General features: G+C 40.6%; 1 protein-coding gene across 1 annotated transcript in view; it reads right to left on the bottom strand.

The window, feature by feature from the left end:
* Positions 1–25,778, bottom strand: part of nav2a (neuron navigator 2a) — a 224,625-nt gene that overhangs the window by 148,173 nt on the left and 50,674 nt on the right. The gene's annotated exons all lie outside the window — the stretch shown is intronic.

The raw sequence follows: 25,778 nt of genomic DNA on the forward strand, positions 1-25,778 counted from the left end.
CACTTGGACTGACAGCCCCATACGCAACACACTGTGAGTCACTGTACTCTGGCACCTTTCTAACAGAACCAACGTTTTCAGCAGTTTGCGCTACAGTAGCTCGTCTGTTGGATTGGATTACATGGGCTTTCATTCCCCCACGTGCATCAGTGAGCCTTGGCCACCCATGACCCTCTCGCTGGTTCACTTTTCCTTGCTTAGATCACTGCAGACCAGGAACACCCCACAGGAAATGCAGTTTTGGAGATGCTCTGACTGAACATACCAGCTTTGAAGACTACATGTTCACTTGCTCATTAATATATCCCACCCACTAACATGTGACACGATGAAGAAATAATCAGTTAATCACTTCACTTCTTAGTGGTCATAATGTTATGCATGCTCAGTGAATATCTGTTAATTAAGACCACACCTTGTATGCCCTTGCATGCTTTCTGCCTTCTTTTGTGAGTCAAATTTGAGACCAAAAAAGGAAACATGAAACAAATCTAAAGAAACAACATCTCAAAGCGACAACTGCCAAGGTTTGTAAATGTTTTTTCCAGTGATTGAACGGCTGGATGTCTCATGGAAGTCCAACCAGGTTCACTCAATATCATTTAACTGCTTCTTCAAATTAAGTCTCTGGCCCTTGTCTTGGACTACAGCAGGAAATGGTGGCTCTGGCTTTCTAACCAGAACCACAGAGGGTGGAGAACAGGTTCGCCATATGCAGTCCAAGTTAGAGTTCATGAGCTCCTTTTAGAGCCAGCTAAATAATCCCTGCATCCGCTACCGGCACAAGCACAGTCTAATTCCATGGTAAGCACTGACATTTCAGGATTCATTTTAATGTATGGAAGGCTCCAAGCATCCACTATGCAAACAGTTATATAGTAGCAATAATCAGTCAAATATACTGTAGCATCAATGTTATTTAGTCTGTTTTCCATTTTGTCTTGCGTTTTTAAAAATATAAGTATTAAATATTCACAAAAAATAAATAAATAAATTCACAAAAATAAAATGCCGGTGAGAGGAGTCGAAAACTGAACTGTGAAACGCAGCCCGATATTTTTAGGAGCTGATAAAGAAATGGCTGAAGGCATGTGCAATTATTCCAGTGAAGTGATAATTCTGCAGGGACTTTTGACACATTTTCACACATCAGTCTGCATTGTAATTAAAAAGCAGGCGCATAACTCATTTCAGCCTGAAAGGTGTTAGCCGAGGTGAAAACACGGCAAAGAGATAATAAATTAGAAAGTTGTAGCAGAAGAACACCACAACTGCTGAAGTGGACGTTTGAATTTGGCAACACAGTGAGACTAAAAATAGACTTTACTGAAAGTCTAAACTAAAGCACATTTAACTTTGATGACTCCCGACAAGCATGTTTACAGAAATAGTGTCTATATAAGAAACTGTTACTGATCTTCACGGTCCATTTTTGTCTGTTTCACTTCTGTTTTTAGAAACAAGATGATCACATCTACATATTTATAGCAGCACGACTTATGTTTTACTGACCTAAAACATATTTTTTTGCAAAGATCACCCCTCCACACACACACATATACAGGCTGTATGCAGTGTTAGACTTCTTTAATGAATGTACTCCAGTTAAATAAATTCCAGACAGGAAATTAATGTAAAATTATGATTTATCGACCCTTTAATGCACACTGTGCATAGTTTGCACTGTTTCTGACGCAATTAAACTTTATTATCACTGTGTGTGTGTGTGTGTGTGTGTGTGTATGTGTGTGTGTGTGTGTGTGTGTGTGTGTGTGTGTGTGTGTGTGTGTGTGTGTCTTCATCTCTGGGCATATTGGCACTTGTGTGTTCATGCACCTCGCTGTACATACTAATTACTTTAAATTAAACAGCAGGCTCTTCCCTGTCAGAACTTATTGGCTTATAATTACTTTAGAAAATCCTCTGTACTGTAGCACAGCATACTGAAGGATGTTCCAACACTGGGGTGCATTTCTGCTGTGAAATGCTCTGTGTAGTTGTGAGAAGCAGGCAACTAAAAAGATTCACGTTTTTGGAAAAACTGAGGTTCTATTATTGTCCCAAGGAATATCATTAAAGACTATAGTTCTTTGTTTCCTTTGAAAATCCCTAAAAGAAATATTTTTAGCCTGAGATCTAAAAGCTGTAACTAACTGAAGTACTAAAGTCAAAGCATTTAAAAAAAAAATGTAAGTTTTTGCCTGAATGAGTTCTGTTGGTAATAAAGAAAAAAAGCCAATATAAATTATTTGCTGAGAGATTTTTAAGAATTAAATGAATGGATTCAAAATCCAACAACATAGTATATTACTTTCAGTTTCTTTTAAACTGATTACTTCCCATTATTGATTTATATTAAAAGCCTTCCACGAGGAGACCACCAACATGCTTTCATTGTGATCGTGCAGATACAGTGGCCAGCAAATATTTGGCAATGACTTCCTATTGCATGACCAGGTCATTGTTTATGAATGAGGACATATTTTAACAAGCTAATAGAGAGCTAAATCAATGTCAGATGATACTTGATGTTTTCAAAATTGCATTTCATCATAAGTGGCCCTCTTTTGCTTTTTGAAACCAAACAGAGCCTCTTCAAATGTGATTAGTTAATAGTATAATTCCCTGTCTACAAATATCTGAATATCTGCAAATACAGTTTGATGTGGTGCACCAAGCTCACACCATAACTAGTTGACAGTGAAACATCAGTGTCCCTTCTTGTCACTGAGTAAATGATCCTCCACATGAGGCAACAAAGATGTATAAGCAACAAATCGTTATTCATCTTTAGGCTCCGCAAATGTGTGAGCATTTTTTCAGTTCACTATTCACAACAACATCAAGGCCAAGTTGATACCGTCATCCGCTTTGCCACCGCTGTTCATGCAGGAAAGCTTAAAGGGATAAATCCCAATTTCACACTTTCATGATGTGCATGCTGTGACATGCAAACAAAGCCTCACAGACCGCTTCACATCACTGTGTGTTATAAACACCATATGCAAACTCAACTTAGCCATTATGTAGCTTCCTGAGGGTAAGAAACATGAAATCACAATACATTTTAGTTGTTGCAATGAGTGTGCTAAGAAAGTAATAAGACTGAGCAACACACAACATTTTGTGTATTTTGTTGTGGTGAAGTTTATGTCTAGATTACCAAAAGGTTTGAAGCAGCAATTTGCATGCAAAGAGAAAACATTCATTTACAGTGTGTAACTGAATTTTTCTTATTCATCTGTGATTCCATATTCACCTCATTTTCAATCACCCAGTCCAACACAACTGGGCCTCCAGAACATTTAAGTTTTTCATGGATTTATACTGTATGCTTAAATAATTTGCTTTGAGCCCAGTTCTTTATCAATTAATATATCTAAATACCTTTGAAGTTACTCAGTGCAAAACAAAATATAACCAGAAATTGATGGAACTAAGCCCCCCAGTAAAAACCCCAAACCACAGCCCTATCAATAAAATATACACAAGACAAAGCAGTGTTTCACCACACACACACACAGCCTCAGTTACCATAGAGACAGGGCACCCTGGACATATTGAGGATTTATTAAAAAAGCCTCCCTGGCAGTATTATTCCCTCCACACCCTGAGAGCAGAGATGTAGAGTGTCACCACACTGCAGGAGAAGCAGACACATACCACAACAGAATGTTTAACAACTGTTAGGAGAAACGCTGCTGAGTTTCCTGTAGCCTGCCCTTTCTGTCTTCAACACTTATCATGATCTTAATGATCAGCCTTAAGTGAAGCACTCAGGAGCTTCAGCAGTGATATCATCAGGGTTACATAGGATACAGTTGAGCTGTACAGGACTGGCCACAGCATTGACAAGGAGCTTTCTCTACAGGTTCTGAAGGTTGCAGTACACAGTCTGAGCTGACAAAGGAGCTCACATGTCTGCCCTGTAATTGGAGGGTACACTGTGTAAACACCACAGCCCTATACTGTAAATGCTGCTACAGGTCAGCTGGCGTTAACAGATGCTGGGAGGAGCCTGTCAGGCAGGAACACTGGCTGTTATGAAGGGAAAGCATGGATTCTTGGCTTGACTCCAAAAACCTAGATATTAATGCATTTCATAACCTTTTCATTTAGAGCGCAATACAAAAAAAATTGTTTAGCATCACCACCTCACCATGGTGGAGAACTTTGCCCCTCAAGGCAAACTGGTCCTCGGCTGGGGCCAGACTAAGAGTGACTCGCTATACCAGTGACAGCAGCAATCGGCTGAGCCTTAGCTCACTGGGCCTGGCCGAGCAGAGGTCGACAGCACCACATGGATCCTTCCGTAGGCCCACCACTCACAGGAGGGGCTATAGTTGTTTGGTGCACTGTGAATGGGGTGGAGGCCCAGGCAGTCCAATCCCCAGATGACAAATCTGACTTTAGAAATATGGAAACCATCTCTTTGGTGGTGAAGAAACCTGAGCTGGTCCATGAGCCTGAGAAACATTGGCTAGATATGGTCAGATTCACCTCAGTACAGCTTGGAAACCAGACCCCGTCTCCTCGAGGTGGCTGGGCTCTGTAACACTCTGAAGTTGTGCTAAGTGAGGCAGTGGGCAGGGGTGGGTATAATTTCTGGTTTTACCCAGTGGATGGAGGGTTGCTTCCCTGCACCTTTGGGTAAGGCAGAGGCTCGTTCCTAACAGTTTAATATACCCAACCTTTTTGAAATCACTGGTTGGAGTGGTTCAAGGTGTCCCTGGTGGGGACTTTTTTTTTTTTTACTGACATTTCCAACAGCAGTTTGAAATGGAGGGATGTGACTGGAAGGAAGAGCCTGCCTGATCTAAACTCAAACGGCATTCTGTCGTTAGACCACAGTTGGACCAAAATGAACACCATGCTAAAGCATAAAGGTTCCTGCAAGTGTCCTTGACTCCAGGAAGCTCTAAGTCAATGATCATGATTCAGCAAAATGAAAGGGACTGGGCAAAAATGGCATCCATAGGAGAACTCCAAGGTAAACACTACTGACTGAAAAAGAAAACGAAGGCTTGTCTCATATTTGCATCACGATGATCATCAAAAACACCATGATGATCTCCAGGACTTGTGGTAAAATATTCTGTAGACTCATGAGACAAAAAGTTGAACTTTATGGAAGGTTTAAGTCCCATTACTCAAGCACACTTGATTTGCAGCAGGAAAATCCGAATGATACCAACGGCCTAAATCAGACTCAGATGCTTTGGTGTGACCTTAAACAGACAGTTCAAGCTGGAAACCCCTAATACTTGATTGCAGTTATTGCTTACAAGAGTGGCACAACTTTTTCCACACAAGCCCAGGTATGCTTTTTTCCTTAATAGATAATAATTAAAATAAATGTATTTTGCATTTAATCGGACTATCTCTTTCTAATATGAAAAATTTATGATCTGAAACATTTAAGTGTGATAATATACCAAAAAAACTCAAATCAGGAAGTGGCAAAATACTTTTAATGGTACTGTATTTTTACCCCAAAATAAATATGATACCAAACAGTTGGTCCAAGAGACCAAGAAAGAGAACTCAGCCTCAAGAGGGATGAGGAAAAAAGATAAAAGAAAAGATGATGGATGATGCGCTCATGGTGGGAGCGGCAATGTCAAGACTCCTCATCCAGGAAGTGAAATCAGTTTCCCTTTGGTTTCCCTGAGGCAGTTCCACATGAGAGCTCCAACTCCCTGCTGCCCGCATCCAAAGAGCAGAGGACAGCAAAGCCAGCGAGTCTGTGACATTTTACAACAAGACCGTGAGACACAGAGCACAGAGGTGGCAAAATAAAGATGTGCTGTCCATTATTTCATCCACACAGTACAAAGAACTTAAAGAGAGGTTACACAGCGAAGGACGAAGATGACGGAATGTCAGGAGAAGCTTGGCACAGAGAAAGAAATGGGAAGTGGAAACAGGGGCAAGATAAAAGACTGTCATTCCCTTTTGCTGAAAGGATCAAATATGACTTATAAAGGGCATGAGAAAGATGATGAAACAGGATGAGGAGAAGTAATCTGAAGACACACAGAGACAAAGAGAAAGCAGACAGAATTAATGTGACTGGCAGCACCCATTTGTAAAATCTTCAACTCACCTGAGAATTTCCATGCGACCCACACTTTCATTTTATCAGCCCTCCCCACTGCCCCATCTCCCCCCAGATACACTCATCATGTCGAACACTTCCACCTTTGAAGTTGCCTTGCATACTGAATCTTTTTATAAGCATTGCCAGGCACTCAGAACATAGAGAATGGGACAGGGAAGAGGCGTCTAGGAAGGGGGACTGATTTATATTCAAGATCACACAGACACAGATGCTGCACCTCAAGCAAAAGCCAAAATTGAAGAGAACCACCTTTTAAAACAGTTGAGAGGAATGGTGGAGGGGTTAAGAAAAACACCCAAAAAGGCACAAAACTGCTGATTTTAGCCAGCATGGGACACCGTCTGCATGTTCACATTTGTGCCAGCAAATGCAGAAATGTAAAAATCAAACACAGACACACGCCCTCCGGCCTGAATGTGGGTGGATGTGTAGGCACAGGGCACAAGGGAGAGATTAAACCTCTTCCAGGCACAGGTAGCCCTCTAATAAAATTAGCACTGGGGTTCAATCAGCTTTGTCTGCAGAAATGAGAACACACAGGTCCCATATTCCCCTCCCTGTGAAGGCTGGCAAATTTTAAAAGGTTCAGTTACATTACATGCAAATGGACAAATTCAATTACATGTTCCACACTACTCTTAGTTATGTCAGCCAGTCTATCAGAGTTCCTGTACATGTTTATTCTTTTCAAAGCTAGAGCAGTTAAAAAACAAAACAACAAAAAAACAGCTCATATTTTTCTAAAATAGAACAGTCTCATTAAACTTAGTAAAGCTAAGACTAAACTTGTAAATGTTTGCAAGAGCATAGCAAAATGTTTTCATTCAGAACAACCAGTCATTATGTTCTTTTGCATTGTGTGTCACCATCGAGCCATCACGCAATGGAAAGAGATTTTCTTCCATCACTTCTGACATGCTCAATGCCAGACTTGACAAATAAATGTACTTGAAAACTACACAAGCACTCTGCATTTGATAGTTGAAACCCTCACATTATAGGACAGTATAATTGTATAATGGGGTGGCTGTAGCTCAGGTGGCAGAGCAGGTCAGCCACTAATCAGAAGGTCGGTGGTTCGATCCCAGGCTGCCTCCTGGCTGCATGCCAAATATCCTTGGGCAAGATACTAACCCCGTGTTTGCCTACTGGTGGTGGTCAGAGGGCCCGGTGGCCAGTGTCCGGCAGCCTCGCCTCTGTCAGTGCGCCCCAGGGCAGCTGTGGCTACAACGTAGCTTGCCATCGCCAGTGTGTGAATGTGTGGGTGAATGACTGAATGTAGTGTGAAGCGCTTTGGGGTCCTTAGGGACTAGAAAAGCGCTATACAAATGCAGGCCATTTACCATTTTACCATTTGTTATAAAGCATAAAGACACAAAACCATTAGTTTCCAGTTTTCTTTAACATTTAATCTGTTTATTTCTCTCCCTTCTGCATGTGAGTTGAAACAAGCCATATAAATAACATTTCTTTGAGGTGCCTCTCCTGCCCTCCACTTCCCTTTCTCTTTATTGGCTGTGACAGTACAGTGAAGGCATCAGCCGTACATTAAAAGGCAGTGAGGTGGGGAGATCAAGGTAATCTCTCTCTACCTCTCTCTCTTGTCCCACTCTGAATCATGCATTTATTCCCACTTCTTCAGTCTTTCATTTCCTCTAGTTCCCCCCCCCCTTTCTTCATCACGGTTCAATCACGACCATGTGGGAGAAAATCGCCTCGTTACTACGCCCGCGTGATGTCCGGACATAGCCATTAAAATAGGACACAATAGAATGAACTCTCTCTCTCTTTCGGACTGTCTGAGCCTCTCAGTGCTGTTCGAAAAGAAACAAAAACAAAGCCTTCAAAGACTGTCTGTCACTTTAACTTCTCACTTGCTCTTTTCACATAACGGCGACCCCTCCCACCCCTGGGATTTCATGATTTCCCACGGGTGATAGTTAAATTACACACAAGCTGCATCCAGCAGCAGCGCTCACTTCCAGTAGCAGTGCTGAAAAAAGTGAAAAACACAAATAACATCCACCCCCTCTTTCAAGAATGCAAATGACTGCCCAAATTAGTTCTTGTTATATGCCAGAGTAGCAAAATTCTTAAATCCCATCAAAAAGATAAAGCTTGTCAGTTATACTCTGAGAATAAAAGCTTCCCTAGAGGGAAACAAATCCCTTTGAGCTCATATAGTAACTTCAAAAACCACTAAACGTCCAGTAAAGTGACAGCACACCAGCAAAAATTAGTAGACAAATTCAAACTACTGCTTACCGCACTTTCCTTCTGTCTTGAGACTAAATGTAATGAATAAAATGAGCTAGAGATTTGAAACCCTGCAACACCTTCCTGGTCTAATCAGTGACCTGCTTACATTTAAAACTTGGATACCTGACCAATCATAAGGAGCAGCTACTGTGAACTTGGACCTTAAAATTCAGATTTCCTCACCGCTGTCCCCTGTTAAACCGTCAAAATGCAGCGTGACATGAGTTGAACATTAACAAAAATTATGACAGTTTGAATAGTGAATGACATCATACTTGGCTTTGAACTGCTGGATCTGTTAACGGCATTCTGATATTGAATCACCTCAAGCAGGAATTCAAGTGTTCAGAAAAACAAGTTCTCTGTTTTCCTTCAGTAAAATGGGCATAAAACCACGCGGTGCCTCAGAAGACAGTGAGTCATAAACTGAACTGCTAAATGCCCCGACATATCCCAAGTACAGCATCTCTGTTTCTCTGTTAAAACTGCAGCTCTCCTTAACTCCGTAATTACACTGAATGATGTTTTAACTTGCAGAGAGAAACATTATAAATGTGCAAAAGTGACATTAGCCTTCAGGGCATACTGGACTTACACTTCTCTATGCTATGCACTTTGATGTTATTGTAGATCACTGATGTAGGACAACTACATTTATTTATTTATTTATTGCATTACTTATCTTTCCGGCAACTTCAAAGATAACTTCATCAAAGGGAAGCAAACGACATTAAGCTAATTAGTCAAACAAAGTGTCTGAATTAAACTACACGTAGGCCTGCTCTACTATCTTGGCTTTTTTAATACTGTTATGGTGTTGTAAACTTTTTATCTGAAAAACCTGAACTTTGGTTGCAAGACAGTAGGAGAAGAAAAAGTGCTTTAACATTTAAAGTTTTCAGTCTTGACCAGCAGTCCCGCCCCTGACCCAAAAGACCCAAACAACTGGTGAACACCACACTTATGAACAAACTTTGTGGTGGCAGGTATATCTGCATGTTATCATAGCGTAGATGTTGGTAAGTGTACCATTTGTTTTTCTTGTTTCACTGTCTCTGTGAAATGAATGAAATCATTAGCAGAGCTGTGTTCGTATTCGGGACTGAGCCTCAAATAAAGCTAAACTGTGTTGCAATTTAATTCATGCAACGTAAAACTATAACCTGAACGTTTTTCCTTTCACTTATGATCTAAACATGCAGTTTTTTGTGTCCCAATGAGCACTAAATTTGTTTAGATGTTTAGTCATCCTACTCCAAACTAACTACCCAGAGGCGTTACCAAGATGGCCAGTGAGTGGCAAGTAGGGCTGCTATTACTAATCAATTTACTAATCCTATTGATTCCATTGATAAATTGAGTAATAAGACAGATAATACTTTGTCTTATTAAGGAGCAATAGTAAATATTCAAGAGAAAAATAAGGGTCTTTAAAATGAACAGCACATTGTAGTCTCTAAAACAGAAACCAATGCTTTTAGCAATTTAACTGCATAAATACAAATACAAAATACATAAACTAAACACTTTTAAATAATTACACATCATATGAAAGTCACATTTTTAAAGAAAATATTTTCTTAGAAGCAACAATTAATATGTCAAGTAAAAATAATAATAACCTAAACTGGTTCTTACATAGCGCTTTTCTACTCAAAGCACTTTATACAATTCACCTCATTCAACCGTTCACACAAACACTTTTTTCAATGCTTTAGTGATTTCTATTTAACATTCACACTCCAATGGATCCATCTGAGAGTGCTTGGTTGGTATCTTGCCTAAAGATATTTGGCATGCAGAAAACCAATTATAAAAGCCAGGGATCGAACCACCAACCTTCTAATTAGTAGATGACATGATAAAATAAGATTAAAGCCTTTAATCTGCCTGCTTGGAAGGCTTTTTTATTATTAGCAAGGGGCAAAAAAATAGTATAGGCATAGTATTGTATAATACACCTGTAGTACAGCTACACATTAAACCAATTACATGGTGACAAATGGGGCGGGGGGCTACAGCATCGAAACAAAAAAATTGCACAGAGGACTTTTTTATGATCCATTTAATTGATAAATTGTTATAACCCGAATGGCAAAACTTACTTTTGAACTCGTCTTGAACCTGTTCATGATCAAGCATCATTACTACATCTTTCTGTGCCTTTTAAACCTCCAAATGCTGCTGATCATCAGTGTTTGTATGGGATAAAGAATAAAACAAGTTATCTTGCCATCATGACGAAGATGATGAAGTTGGGGGAAAAAAAAATCATTTTTGTTCTCACAAGCAGAATGATCACTCTGTCCCTTGCCGTGGACTAGCTTTAGGCAGTTGAGTAATTCCCCACTAGCGCAAAAGACTAGTAGTTAGCCTGAAATGCATTATGCACCAGATAATTAAAGACATGCTTCATCTTATTTAATATTGATGTCTGATAATTAAAGGATCACAGGCTTAAGAGGATACTGCCTATCTACCTCTGTCTCTCCTCTGATGCTTTCATCTCTCATTTTCTCACTCTGACACACACACACACACACACACACACACACACACACACACACACACCCGAGCGAATGGAAACCTGAACACCTAGCTGCACAGATACACAGCAGGATACATTAGGTCTTTAGCATTTAATGAAGACTCTAGTGCATAGGCTGTGCGTGCTGTAATATGGCATTTGGGTGTCAGGACAAAAAGGCTCACTGGAGACTTCATTAACAACTAATTGATTTCATTTGTGTTATTCTGAGACTGATAATGCACAAATTTGCTCTGAAGAAGATTAGGCTGAACCATTCATATCTGTCGGCAGATTACTGGGAGGAAGTAAATGGCACATTTACAGTAGGGGTGGGAATAATAGATATGGATATAGCCCAAGATATGATGGTGTTTGACAAAAGAAGAGGAATTTACAGCTCGTTCTCCTCCCTCTTTAATTCTCCAACCTATCCATTGCTCTATCCTCACTGAATCCCTATCTAATTGAATTAGAGCTGAGTGATTAGAGCCTGGCATGGTGAAAGTCTCTAGTCCTCTTCATCTGTCCCACTGGTAGGCTGGTGGAGGGCAAGTGTAAAACTCTAAAACACTATACGGGTAGAAGAGGACTGCTGGCAGTGTCTCAACAGTTTTCCAACCTTTACTAAAGTAATTCCTCACTTGAGTAAAAAATTAATGCAGTGAAAAACAGAGCTAACAAGACTAGAAGATGCTACCCCTTTCTATCGTTTAGAGCAAAAAAATAAAAGCACTAGGTGTAATGACCACCTCTGTGATTTATTAGTCTGTTAGGCTCTATCATAAAGCAGTCCAGATGAACAGGAGCTGTAGATATGCTCAGCGCCGCTGGCTGTAGTGAAAAGAAAAACGACCTTGGGCATCGTAAATCTCTGGGGAACCTTCATTAGCACCTGACAAAGCCACAAAGCGCCATCACACAGCCTCTAAATGCTTTGCAGTTGGCTGCTGGCCTTCAGACAGCGCTGCGGTGTGGTCATTCACACATTTAAGCACCCTGACTGGGAGGCAGTGCAGAAGTTGATTCCCTCAATTTAGCAGGTCTCTTCATAGAATGACCAGCTTGATAATGGCCTGGGCTCTTCTTCTTACCCGGGATGCAAGGCGGTTTCAGGTTCAGTGTTGATTCAGTGGCTGCCACAAATGTGCTCAGTACTACCACTTAGCCCTCTCGCAGTGCAGTTCAGCAACATTTAGAACCCAAACTAATAACAGTTGTCAAATGTGCGTTACCGTGGCAACAATCTCTCAGGCAACCAGAGAAGCAGCCACCCTGACACGGAACGAGTTATTGTGCTCCAAAAACAACAAACACTGGATGAGAAAGTTCAGACAGACAGCACGTATTCAAAGACTCCTTTCAAGTACTGTGTGCTGCTTCTCCAGAAACATGCCCTGACCACACCACCTAAAGAAGTTTGGGGAGATTATTGATATCGTGGAAGAATCAAACCAAGCTAAAATTATTAGTCCACATACCCATTGTTAATTGCTCGATCTACTGTACTTTTCATAGTTTTACTTCCAGACAAATATAACTTATCTGCAGTGATCTGCCAAACTGCTGGCTTGTTTAAAACCCAGTCATGATTTCGTCTTTCCTCTTCCCATCTTCTTTAAATACAAAAATTGCTTACAATATAAGTGACCATAGAAAGCAAAAATCAAATAGATACATTATTACATAAAGTAGCTACGATTCATCTACCCTGTCCCAATAATCACTGATTATCCCAGACAATTTTTTTTAAGTGGACATGTTTGACCATCATACTTACCAGTATTAAAGATATTCCTTTAGGTAGTAAGACTATTTATAATTTGATTATACATTTGATTTCTGTAAAGATATATCAGCTAACTCACAAACAGGGTTCATACAAACACAGAGACACACAAAAAAAGAAAAACCCACCAAAAAAAAAAAAAGAAAAGAAAAAAAGGACACATTCATGACTACAAGCTCAAACTGTTTTAACGTGCATTTGTCATAAGAAGACTAAAGGACATCACTTTGAGAAACAAACAGTCACTCTGCCTTGAATGATGCCAGATTTCTACTTAATTATCCTTAAAATGTTTTAGTAACACATATACATATGTTACTATATGACTGTCATGGTCCTGAGTCTTCTGACTCAGTGTTTATGGTTTTTCCATTATTTATATTCTTTGATTCATGGTTTTGGCTCTCTTTATTGTTTTCTGCTTGTGTTATATTCTTAGTTCCTAGGGTTTAGGTTTCTGTTACTTTGCCTTCCCCGTGTTCCTCGTCTCGTCACTCTTGTCTCCATGTTTCCTCCGTTTCCCCAGGTAGTCATGTCTCTATGTCTCAGTGTCAGGTCTGCTTCTTTGTGAATGTCTCTTGTTTCCTGTTTTATTTTGATAGTCCTTGTCCTGTGCACAGTGTATCTAGTTTTGCTCCCCTTGTCCCATTATGTCTGATTAGTGCCAGCTATGTTTCTCTCCTGTTTCCCATTCTTTCTTTACTCCCTTGTGTATTTAAGCCCTGTGTTTTCATTTGCCTTTTGTCACGTTGTACCACCTCATGTGCTGTAAATCTCTCTGCGCTTCTAGTTTCCCAGTGTTTTGTTCTTAGTTTCTTACCCAGGGCTTTGGTTTGTTTTGTGTGAGTTTATTTTTATGGAGGATTTTTTCCCAGTGAATAAAGCTGCCATTCTAAGTTTACCTTTTTGTGTTTGAGTCCTGCATTTGGGTCCACTTCCTGCCTGCCACAGCCACATATGACAATGACAGCTTTAAGCACCTATAATTCACTTTAGTTCTGAAATAAAGAATATGTAGAAATCAGCAAAGTCCTCGATTCAGGTCAATAACTTACAAGTTCAAACAGAAATGGAAGAATAGATGTTAACATGTCACAATCACATCTTTTAGAACAGTTTACAGTACGCCTTAGTTCTTTGGTTTCATGTTTCATTAAATGGCAGGAAAAAAAAGTCAAGACTAGGAAAAAAAAAAACAATTCCACCATTTTAAATTGTGAATCCATCATACTGCTGGTGTAGGCAAGCAATGAAGTCATGCTAAGACACAAATAGGCAGATCAGCTGACTTCAATGCCAGTTAACACTGGCTGATAGCTAAGCTGATCGACAAATCTCATACAAGGTGCTTCACAGCAAATCTCTGTTCTGTGCTCCTGCTGCTGATCTCCCAGAGCAGAGTTACACTCCTAAATATAAATTAGGACAAATAGAAATAACAATAGTCTTTTGCACAATGAAAATATTTTACTTAGTTTACAAATTCTCTCACATTGATCACATTATGACCATGGGTAATATTATTCTGCAACTCTTAAATTAAACTTGTCAGCATGTCTCTGTAAGATCTAAAATCATCTTTCTGGGTTTTTCTAAGTCTAAATTCATATGCAGCAAAAGAGTTTGCTCAAATTTCTTTCCATGGTAATTTCTAAAGCACCTGTAGTAAGCCAACATACTGTCAGAGAGACAGAATGAGACAAATCCACAGTGTTAGCTGTGTGCTGAAATGTCAATGCAGCTGAACCATAATTCAGTTGGCCTGGCAGAACATATCCATCTTCCTGTCCTCTGCCAATCCTTTCCATGCTCTTTATCTCAGTGTGGGGTTATTAAATAGGCATATCCCAGCCTATCTCGTCTCCAGCCTCTAGCTGTCACCTCTGTATAATAACCCATTCACTAACAGGCAGGGTAATGAGAACAATGCCTGGGCTGAGAGGCCAGTCACCATTATTGCTCTACAGGCCACCACTTCACCATTACACATTCTCCCACATGGGAGCTCAGCTCCCTTTCAAACATTTTGTAGTTTCACACTGGCTGCTCTCACAAACTGCACCAAAAAAAGGAGAACCTGCCAAATTCCCTGGGGACGACCCTGAGGAGAATTTTGAAAGGGGACGCATACCTCTCACTTCCTGACTGCTCCCCAAATAATGACTTGAGGTTTAGGCAAAGGCAGTGAAGAAGAATGGGAGTGCAGAACCTCAGTGAACTGTTCTGAATCAGTTAACTGATAAGAGACCATGCTGCACAGATCTCAGAGGAGAGACCCAGAAAAGTCTGCAGATTCAGCTTCAAATGGGTAAAAGAATTATAGATGTTTCACCAGTTAGGAGCTTCCCCCTGTTGAGTAACTACTATCTTTGCCTATACTTAGGAAATGATGGGAATTCGCAATACATCAGTTACAATAGTTGCTCTTAACAATATGAATACTTTTATACAGCATATAATTTTAAATCAAAAATATTAACACTAAATAATTCATGCTTTCTGTCAGATGTGTCTGGAGAAAGTAGAAGGTCTAAGCACCACAAGAACAGTTATTCTGCCTCAGCAGTAATTCAACATTAAACAAGGTCAACCTACATTATATTTCCACCCATTCTTGAGTCAAAGCATGACTCTGACCCCAGACACAGAATATTATTACAGGTTTTGGCTCCTGGAATCGCACCCCGCCCCTGTTTGTTGGATGCTGAGTGAATGAGAGAACACTACCATGCGGACCCACAGTATATTTCATGCAGTTATGATGATGATGACTTTTCATAACCTCACTGCCTCTGGTGGCAGTATGCACAGGCTCAATGTGCAGCTGTTGAATTGTGATTGTAAGATTGATGAATATGGATTACATCTGTGCATGCTGGGTGAAAAGGCATGACATGAACAAAATGTGTACTCTGACTACTTTTGGTTTTATTTCCATTTCTCTCCTTCACTTATAGAACATCATCCATAAGACAGCTTAATCTCAGGATAACTGTGGTAAGCTTGCAGTATTTAAATCACATTTTTACACTGCCAAAGACACCCTGAGCAGTATGTACACTCAGAAAAGGAACATTTTTTACTCAGAGTGTAGCATCAAGTCGGTTAAACTTCTGAAACATTGATAAGTTAAGTAGCAGAGAGTTTGTTAATCAGCTGCTTTGGTGTTAATGAATTTAACAACAGGTGTTTTAGAGGTAACCCCCAAGACATGGACAGTTTTACAGGCGGAGTACACTGACATGTTTTCCCTCTTCATCTTTTCCGACTGTTTTTTCACTAGTGTTGCATTTGGCTATGATCAGTGTCACTACAGGCAGCATGAGGTCATACTTGAACCCTACAGAGGCTGCACACAGCTAGTCCTGCTCTTCTCACCAATATATGCCATTACCAGCAGGTTTGCTGTGTCTCCCAGCACAGTTCCAAGAGCATGGAGGAGACTCCTGTAGACAGGCAGTTACTGTAGCTAACCAGGGGCATCTTTAACCGATCAGCAGGAGGAACAGGATGAGCACTGCCAGAACTATAAAATGACTGCCAGCAGGCCACTGGTGTGAATGTCTCTGAACATCCTGACATCTTCTAGTGGGCCGTGTGCTCACTGGGTGGCAGAGTGGAGCATAATTGTCATTTGCCATAGAATTCAAGAATTGGCAGGTCCACCCCTGGTGGGAGCAGGTTCCCACTGTGACTGGTCCGGGCCTGGTCCTGGAGGATGAAGGAACTGATACCATTGAGTGGCCCCCACATTTGCCTGACCTAAATCTGATAGAACATCTCTGCCACCAGAACATTTCACTTGTGTTTCAGTCCATCTGATGCCACCAGGATCCACTTCAGACTCTCCAGGAGCTCAGTGATGCCTCAGTCCACATGTGGGAGATCCCCCAGGGACACCATCCATCCTCTCATTGGGAGCATGCCCCCGACACTGTCATGCATGCAAACACACAAGTGAAGCCCATAAAAAGTACTGAGTACCACTGTGAGAAGTTACAATGTAATTTTGACCAAATGGACCATTTTTGACCATAATTTTTTCACTCTTTTTTTAACATATATAAAGTTCTTTTCTATCACTTAGCAAATTTTTTTTTTTTTAAATCGAACCATTTTTGCTAATGTCACCAAAACAAAAATGTCACAGTACAGTGTTAGTTAAGTTGAAAAACGTTTGATACAACTGCTCAGACTACATTTTTACTCAAAGTTACATCCCATATCAGAATGTATTTTTACTGATTAATATTACTATTAAACTAATCTCAGTAAATAAGGAAAAAAATAATGATATTCCACCTGAGCTGTCCTACAAATCAGCGAAAAACTCAATAACCCATTAAGCCTCCTTATACTACACAGATAAAAAGATTTGCAAGTATAATAAAAGCTGTTAACTGGGCCAAAAATTATATGATACTGCAAATCAGGGTGACCATGGATACACTGGAAATGTTAAAATCAAAGCCACTTAGCAGCCACATTTGCTGTATACAAGCCTTTTCCTCATCAGTCTTGCAGATGGCTCCAATGGTCCCAGCTGCTTCACTGTCTTCCAGACTATCAGTAACTCTGCAGGCTACTAATTACCTGTGTCACATAACTATATCCATCTCTGCATACACATAGCAAATTAGCTGTGAGGTAGATTTCACCAGTCTTTCAAATATCTCTGCCATGAATGTGGAAACAACTCTCCCAGGAGCAAAATAATCAAACAAAACTTGTGCCAAAACACAGACAAGTGCCAAGTCACATCCCTCTGTTCTACATGACAACCCCACTGCCGCTGTCACACTGTTGTTCTGGAGACTGGCACCTGCTTTAGTATGATGGATTGATTGTCATGTTTGACACCCTGCATCATCTCCAACCCTCAGAGTACCAAAACTGTCAGAGGAAAAAATAGACTCATTAGTAGAGTGGATAATAATAAGAAGTATCAGCGATCCATTTCTTTCCAAAGCAACCAAGAAATCCTCCCACTGAAGGAAAGGTAAGAAAATTAATAAAAAATTGTAACATTAATATCTCAATGATGGTCGCATCCACAAGGTCGGCACAGGTCTTAAACTCCACATACAAACAATGTAACACCTGTATAGTCAAACATTAAATTATCTACACATTCTCAGATCTTCAGAAAAAAAGTCAATCTTGGTTGGGTCTGTGAGTTGCAAATATCAATAAAACGTGATGCCCTTTATAGAAAGGACTGTTTAACAGAGAAAAAGGGAGAATTTAAATAACAGCAGAGTAGAAACTACTCAACAGTGACAGCGATTTGGCATCTCTAAAGGCGACAAACACAGAGCATTAGAGCAAGAAAATCCACTCTTACTAGGAACTCAAACTAAAACATATATGTAGTCTTAAATGTTTAGCTGTAAGGCATAATAAACGACTGCAGCTTGCAGGGAATAGTCACCATTTTAACATAGCTGTTGATGAGAGAAACTGAATTTTTCATGGTTACCATTGACAAACACCAACTCTGAATACCCACTAGAAATGTTAAACCCTCCAAAACCACCAGGGCTTAAAAATGATTTCCACACCAAAGTGCCAAAAACTGCCAGAGGCTCTTTACAAAATCATGTCAATCCCCATGTAAAGTCAAACCTACAAGCAGAATAAAGCACATTAAATGGTATAGAAACTGCTTTTGATCTGTAATTTTCCTTTATGACAACTGTAGGAGTGTATTTCTTTATTACTCATCAGTTTAATTGGTCTTAAAGTTATACATGAGCAAGGGCACTTTGTTGACACATTTATTACAAACAACTAAGCTCAGGTCATTGAACTGGGCCTCTCAACCAGATTTGTGGCGGTGATTGCTTTTGGAGCAATTCAGTTACTTAGAATTATTCTAAAAACAACAACTTGCTGTTAGGTTTAATGTACTGGCAAACAATCTGTGAAATACATTCTAAATACAGTCTATTTGAGGCACCTTACTAGGCAAGCGAGCATTAATTCCACCCTCATCCAGTACGTTTACTTCTAACCAAAGTGAAGGGGAAAAATAAAGACATGCTACATATAAGAGTCCATTGTATATTATCAATTAAAATATTAGAATCTGACTGCAAATATCATACTATATAAAAGATTATCTCTGAATGCAGTACTATATTGATATTGCATCCATTTTAAATCTCCACAATTAAAATCCTTTTAGTGTCAATATCTTTGCTAAGCAAATGTCTATTAAGCTTTTTCATTTGCATGTGATTTATATTCCATTGTATAAATCCACAGTTAAAATGCAATATCACTTGTCACAAACACAGTATTGTCAAAGAACACAGATATCAGCGACACATGGTCTGAGCTTTACACCTCATTATCTCTATATCAGAGTAAATGGCAAAGCAGCCATCTAAAATGTATGAACATATTATGCAACGCACAGCGGTGCTCATCTCCCACATCCTGGTGCATCCACCCCTGGGGCACAATGATTGGCATTTATGGGCAAAGTTATGGCCATGGACTCAATTATGAGTCTCATTACAGAACGAGAGGCCAGAGGTCTTCACCAGGTTTGGTTCATTTCTGTGGTCATCTCAGCAGGTTTGCAAAAAACAGGAAAAAGAAAGTTCTGGGTCTCAGTTTCAGGCTAATGCCAACAAGAGTGAGATTATAGCAATAATCCAATGTTTGTCTGACACCAGCCTTGATCTTTTAATTCAGACTGCTGCTGCCTTACCATCACTAGCCAGTTAGCCTGCCAACAACCCCCACAACCCCATCCCTCACCACTCATAACATACAAACACACCCCAGGATACAGACACCAGCTGTTGGGCTCAGCTGTATCACAATGACAGGGATGGTGTGTGTGTGTGTGTGTGTGTGTGTGTGTGTGTGTGTGTGTGTGTGTGTGTGTGTGTGTGTGTGTGTGTGTGTGTGTGTGTGTGTGTGTGTGTGTGTGTGGGTGGGTGGCTAAATAAATGCATATATACATTTATGCATACACAGATGGCTTAGGTGTGAATAGCTCCAGATCATGCTACATTGCCATCAGAGAACACTCACAGAGCTGAAATCCTCCGAACACCAAAATAATTAAAATGCACAGCACATACAAAAGAAAACAGAAAGACATGTTAATGAATCTCTGCTTGTGTTAAACATTGTCATGGATCTCATACACTGTACATTTATGCTGGCTGAGCTCTCTGTGAGCTGGCAGGAGATGGAAGATTTCTGACACAGTTGCCAATATTAATAGGTAGCAAAATGTTTGCACTTGGAGAATAACAGTGCTTAAATGATTCAGTAATTTGTTATTTTATAGATAAAGCTAATCAAGCAGCAAAGCAAGATGTTAAAATTGGCTCCACTTACATTTTCATCCATTTAGAGATTTTCATGGTGTATGTCAGTAAATGACTTTGCTATTTGTGAAATGCCACAGTCCAGAGTGGAGGTCAGATAGCTGAGCTATTTAACCTAGACTGAGGAGAACTAAAGGCAAAAAGCACAACTAGCAGTAAAAAAAAAAAAACAACAAAAAAAAAACATTAAATAAGAGGAAAAGGTTATGATTTACAGTTTTAGACCTCAGTCCTGAAAGATTGGAGACCCGTCAACAATCATTTGGCAACTACTGGTCATAGGGGAAAAAAATACCCAAAACCAGATGAGAGTGGTTGCTGTCAGTCACTGTGAACTTGATTCACTCAGGCTTAGGGATTGTCTGGCAACCCCCTGGTCACCAACATCACTAGGATAGAAGTGTGCATTCCACAACTGGCTGGCAAGGGGTCGTGAAGAGGTATATGGTGCCTCTGCAGTCCTTAGCCGGTTGCCACAGTCGGCATTAATTTGGATGGAAGATGCTGACTTGACTGCAGACACTTGCTATTTACTCTCCAAGATGTAACAAAACACAAACTGGAAACAGTAAAAATAAAAGCTGAGCCTTACGTGTTGGTTGCAGTGGTAAGGCACAACTGCAGCACTCTACAAGCAACCAAAGTAATCAGAAGAAGGTTGTTGGTGCGGCACCCACTTTGCAACCAATTTCACCTGGCAAGACTTTGCAACCACCTATCAACCGGTCTAGGAATACAATTTCTTTCCCCTCTCAACCAGAGGTTGCTCAGGGGAGTCGACTGGTCTCTAGGCCTATGTTATTGAGGCTTAGTTGTTTAACTTAATATAGGTATGTCCACCAATTACATTAGATTACATCACTGACCACTATAAAAGACTCATGTTGGTATTCTTCCACATTGGTTTTTTTTTTTTTTTTTTTTTAACTTGGTGAGAGTGCTCTGTTGTGTTCTTTGTTAGCACTTCCTTACAAAGTGCAACTTAATCGCTTAACACCTCTCAACCTTAGTTGCTATTTAGATTATATATATAACATACTTTTTTCACCACTGGAGATTGACGGGGCCTCTTAAGCAATTTACTAACTGTGCTGCAGTATGCCTAGTAATGCAGTAAATGTAACATACATAACTAATGTTTCTTCACAGAAAACAGTAGTGTAGGACTCATGTAAATTTACATGAGTAGGCTGACAGCAGTGTTGCGGGCTATAAATTGGCTCCGTTGACTCACGGTGCTCTGCTGGAGATGTGCAGAGACCTCTGTTCCAGCTGCAAGAGGAAGCCTTTGTAGTTTTCCTCCAGGTATGAAAAGAACCTGTCTCGCATTCCAGCGCATCGCACAGAGGAGCATTCAGCATCTGGGTGGCATGTGTGTATGTCTTCATGGATCTGAATGCATATGGAGACAGTTTTCTATTTTTATCGCATAAAACAGCGATTTCTCTTTTCAAAATGCTCATATGTACCCACATAAATCTGTACATTTCCTTTCAAGTTTCATGCACAGACAAAAACACACAGACACACTAACACGAACCAGAAGCATTATAGCACAGATGTGGGCCACTATAATACCAAAGCAGAGAAGCACAAAATATCCATTTACTGACCACTGGCAAACATTCAACTGAAATTATTGGACCAGAATCAACAAAACACAATTGTTGTGGTAACAAAACATTAATCTGAACACTATTATTACAGATTTGCTCCAGAAAGACGATGCTTTGTTGAGGAAAACCCAGCTTCTATTTATAGCTGTTCTCAGGCGTTTCAAATAAACCTGACAAACCTTAGTTTGATATCACTGTTCTCCCGCAGAATCAGAATTAGGGCAGGGAACGTGCACGCATATGCACTGCTATATCAAGATGAGGGTATATTCACAAAAGATGCTCGATACTTCTTAAAAAAAATTTCAAAAATATTTATTAATGGCTAGTTTTGAAAGCAAGGGCCTCCATCCATGACGCCCAATCCACAAAGCACCACTTATGGTTCCTCCTGTGGTTGGTGGGCCCACAGGAGGGCGGACCCATGTAGCTGATTTGAGCTAAGCCCCATGGGTTAAGGCCCAGCTGCCAGACGCGCTCTTACCCTGGGCCTAGCTCCGAGGTGGGACCCCAGTAACCCTCTCTCCCATGCAAGGTAAACTGGACCTTTGGATTTTTTTTTTTTTTTTTTTTTTTTTTTAGGCATCGTAGGAGTTTTAGATTTAAGAATAGAATCAGGAGAAGCCAATTTAGGTGGTTAAAGCATTTGATTAGGATGCCTCCTGACACCTCCTAGGCAAGGTGTTTCGGCATGTCCTAATAGAAGGCGGCCAGCAGACTCAGGACTGGAGAGATCACTACATCTCTTGCCTGGTTTAGGAACAACTTGGTGTCCCCCTGGATGAACTGGAAGAGGTGGCTGGGGTGAAAGAAGTCTGGGCCTCTCTGCTTAGACTGACCCAGCTCAATTAGTGAGTTAATTTCTGAAAAGCTAGCAACATCTCTCAACTTTTTCTAGTGGTTAAAAACATCTCTCTCAATCACAAAGCACCAGATGTTGAGCTATTTTACTGATGAATCCATATAACAGTAGTTGAGATAATAGACCAAAAAGAGAAAGAAAGAAATCAAATGGTATTCACTGAAAAAAGGCTACTTAAAGACGGTCTGTACTCAAACACAGCATACACCAACTGCCAAGAATACGTGTCACCTCAGTTCCAGTTTAAAACCAGATGAGCAATAATTATGCAAGTACAAAGCAGAGCACTGTTTTACTCTACATAAACAATACCTCCTACTTGTGCCCCCACAACATCCCAGAGGGACTCACGTGTCTCCCATGTCTCCCTCTCCATCTCCGGGCTGGCAAAGTGAACACTGGGAAATGCCCGCTCTAACACTTTCCATGCCGTCTCATCAAACAGGTAATTAAAAACAGCCTCCATGGGTCTGTGATTTGAGCTGATGGTATGTACACACGATGTAGGTGGCCCCCAGTTTTTGTAAGCCAAATCTTTCCATTTAGTAAGCAGACACAGGCCACAGGGACTGAAGGTTAAAAATTAAAGTCTGTGGTTTGCAGTGGAGGTGACATGTCACCAGTGTGGAATTGCCACAGTCAAACCAGTGGGTAGAGGAAACAGGACCACTGTTATTCTTTTGTGGTGTTAGGAAAACAGTTGCAGGATAGCTGAGCAGCAAGGATAACAACACTCCATTACAGTATAGGAGCTTTTCATTATTAAGAGCGCCTTTCACATGGAAATGATTTGCCATAAAACACTGCATTACTTCTAGTTTTGGAGTAAGAGCCTCTTCAGTAAGTGGATGGAAATTTGAAATCATCCTCTGTCTCTCTCTCTCTCTCTCTCTCTCAGTAGATTAAGATCAATATTTCCACCCAGCAGCGACCCAGAGAACGTGTTGACGGCAAGGCTAAATTAATGCTGCTAAAAATGAAAATTTATTCTTTAATGACTTGTCTGGTGCAAATTTTCTTTTTCCCTAAAGAAAACATTAACTGCAGGCTAAAATTAACCCAAGGTGCTGTGTGTCGATCTGTTAGTCTGTCAGTTTCCAGATGCTCCCCTCCCTGACATCCCCACCTCCTGTTTTTCTTCAAACCGCCTCTCCTCTGTGGATAGGTCATCTGCAGTCTCTGATCTCCTCATTTTGGCCCTGCAGCAAAATCACAGCAAAACACTGAGCCAAAGATCTGATCAGCTCTGCATTGCTGCTGTGATGGCACACGTGAGTAAGTACTGGTGGGGGGGACTTGTGCTCAGCAGTAAGCAATGGCAGCAATATTCTGTTCAGATGTACTGAGGGAGTCTGGAAAATAATATGTGCATTAACACAAATGTGTAATGTGTTTGTGCCTTAAGCCACATAAACATTACAAAACACAATGTTTGCAAGTAAAAACCTTTTTCCTCTTAATTTGGCCTTTTTTGGCATTCATAAACCACAGTAATATACAAGGTGGGCCATTTATATGGATACACCATAATAACATGGGAATGGTTGGTGATATTAAAGTCCTGTTTGTGGCACATTAGTATATGTGAGGGGGCAAACTCCTCAAGGTGGGTGGTGACCATGAGTGGAGTTTTTTTTTCTCCTCCTCTTACCTCATGTAGTGTATTTTCGTTGTTTTTTCCTATCAGCCTACCTTTCTGACATGTCTCCCCAATGTGATGTTTGTGTAAAGTTGGTCAGAAGGTTCCTTTGTGAGTGTGCATGCGCCATTAGCGTGCTGCCTGCTGTAACCCCTAATTTCCCTCGGGATGAATAAAGTATTCTGATTCTGATTCTGATTTAGAAGTCGGCCATCTTGGATACAACTTTTGTTTTTTCAATAGAAAGAGGGCCATGTGACACATCAAACTTATTGGTTATGTCACAAGAAAAACAATGGTGTGCTTGGTTTCAACGTAACTTTATTCTTTCATGAGTTATTTACAAGTTTCTCTTTGTTCACAGCCATTGACATGTCGAAGAGGTTAACACGTGAGGAGCGGATCGAAATTGTGTTGATATCTGGTGAACGCAGTAACCAGGTCATTGCAGCAGATTTCAATGCAAGACACCCTACGAGACCACCCATCTCCCATGCTACAGTTAGCAAACTGCTTGCTAAGTTTCATGAAACGGGTTCAGTGTTGGATTTACCAAAATGTGGACGCAAGAAAACTGTCACTAATGAAGAAACATGACTGGCTGTCCTAGCTTCATTCAGCAAGAGCCCACAGCGTAGCACTCGCCGCATGTCACTGGAGAGTGGCATTAGTCGAACATCCCTTCAGCGGATATTAGCTACTCACAAATGGCACCCTTACAATCTCCAGCTACTGCAGCATCTCAATGAGGATGACCCAGATCGGTGCAGAGAATTTGCAGAATGGGCAAAAAAAAAAAAATTGGAACAGGACCCTCAGTTCACGCAGAAGATTTTGTTCAGTGATGAGGCAAACTTTTATGTGAATGGTGACGTTAACAAACAAAAACACCACTATTGGTCTGACACTAACCCACATTGGATGGATCCCTCCAAGACTGTTGGAACAACAAAAGTGATGGTTTGGTGTGGTATATGGGGTACAACTAGAGCTGGGCGATATATCGAGTTTTTAAAAAATATCGATATATTTTTATACGAGATATAAGATCTGACAATATCCTTTATATCGATATAGTCTATGTTATGTTATAATTATACTTGTGGAGCCGCAAGTTTGCCTCTCTTTCGTCCACTTTCGTCTTTACGCAACGTTACTCGGCCTCGCCTCTCCTTCACTGAACACAACTCCCCCTCCTCCCCCATCGCTTCACCTGCAAGAAGCGACAAGATAGACACGGCAAATCTCCGTTAACGAGTTACTGCGCATCGCCCCGTGCGTGGGGCTGGACGGCGTCAACGTGTTAGCTAGCTAACCACGCTAACGAGCTAACCACGCTAACGAGCTAACCACGCTAACGCCATGCAGCCCAGAGGTGCTGCACGGACTAAAATCCTTTCATTTTCTCAAAAGTTGACAGCGCGCCTTATGTATGAATTCTGGTTGTGCTTGATGGCCGCGAACCGATTTTATGTGGAACACGGCGCTCAGCAATCTGTCAAAAAATGTTTTAGTACGACTTTAGTAAGCTACGGAGCTGCACCGCTTGATGGATTGTCGGAGCATTACGGCTGAGCCTCGCGGAGTGATACGTACTGTGCTTCAACGTAATATTA

Source organism: Rhamphochromis longiceps, linkage group LG1 (genome assembly GCF_057381845.1).
Source record: "Rhamphochromis longiceps isolate RC_006_pf linkage group LG1, R_longiceps_female_GT1.1, whole genome shotgun sequence".
Classification (NCBI taxonomy): domain Eukaryota; kingdom Metazoa; phylum Chordata; class Actinopteri; order Cichliformes; family Cichlidae; genus Rhamphochromis; species Rhamphochromis longiceps.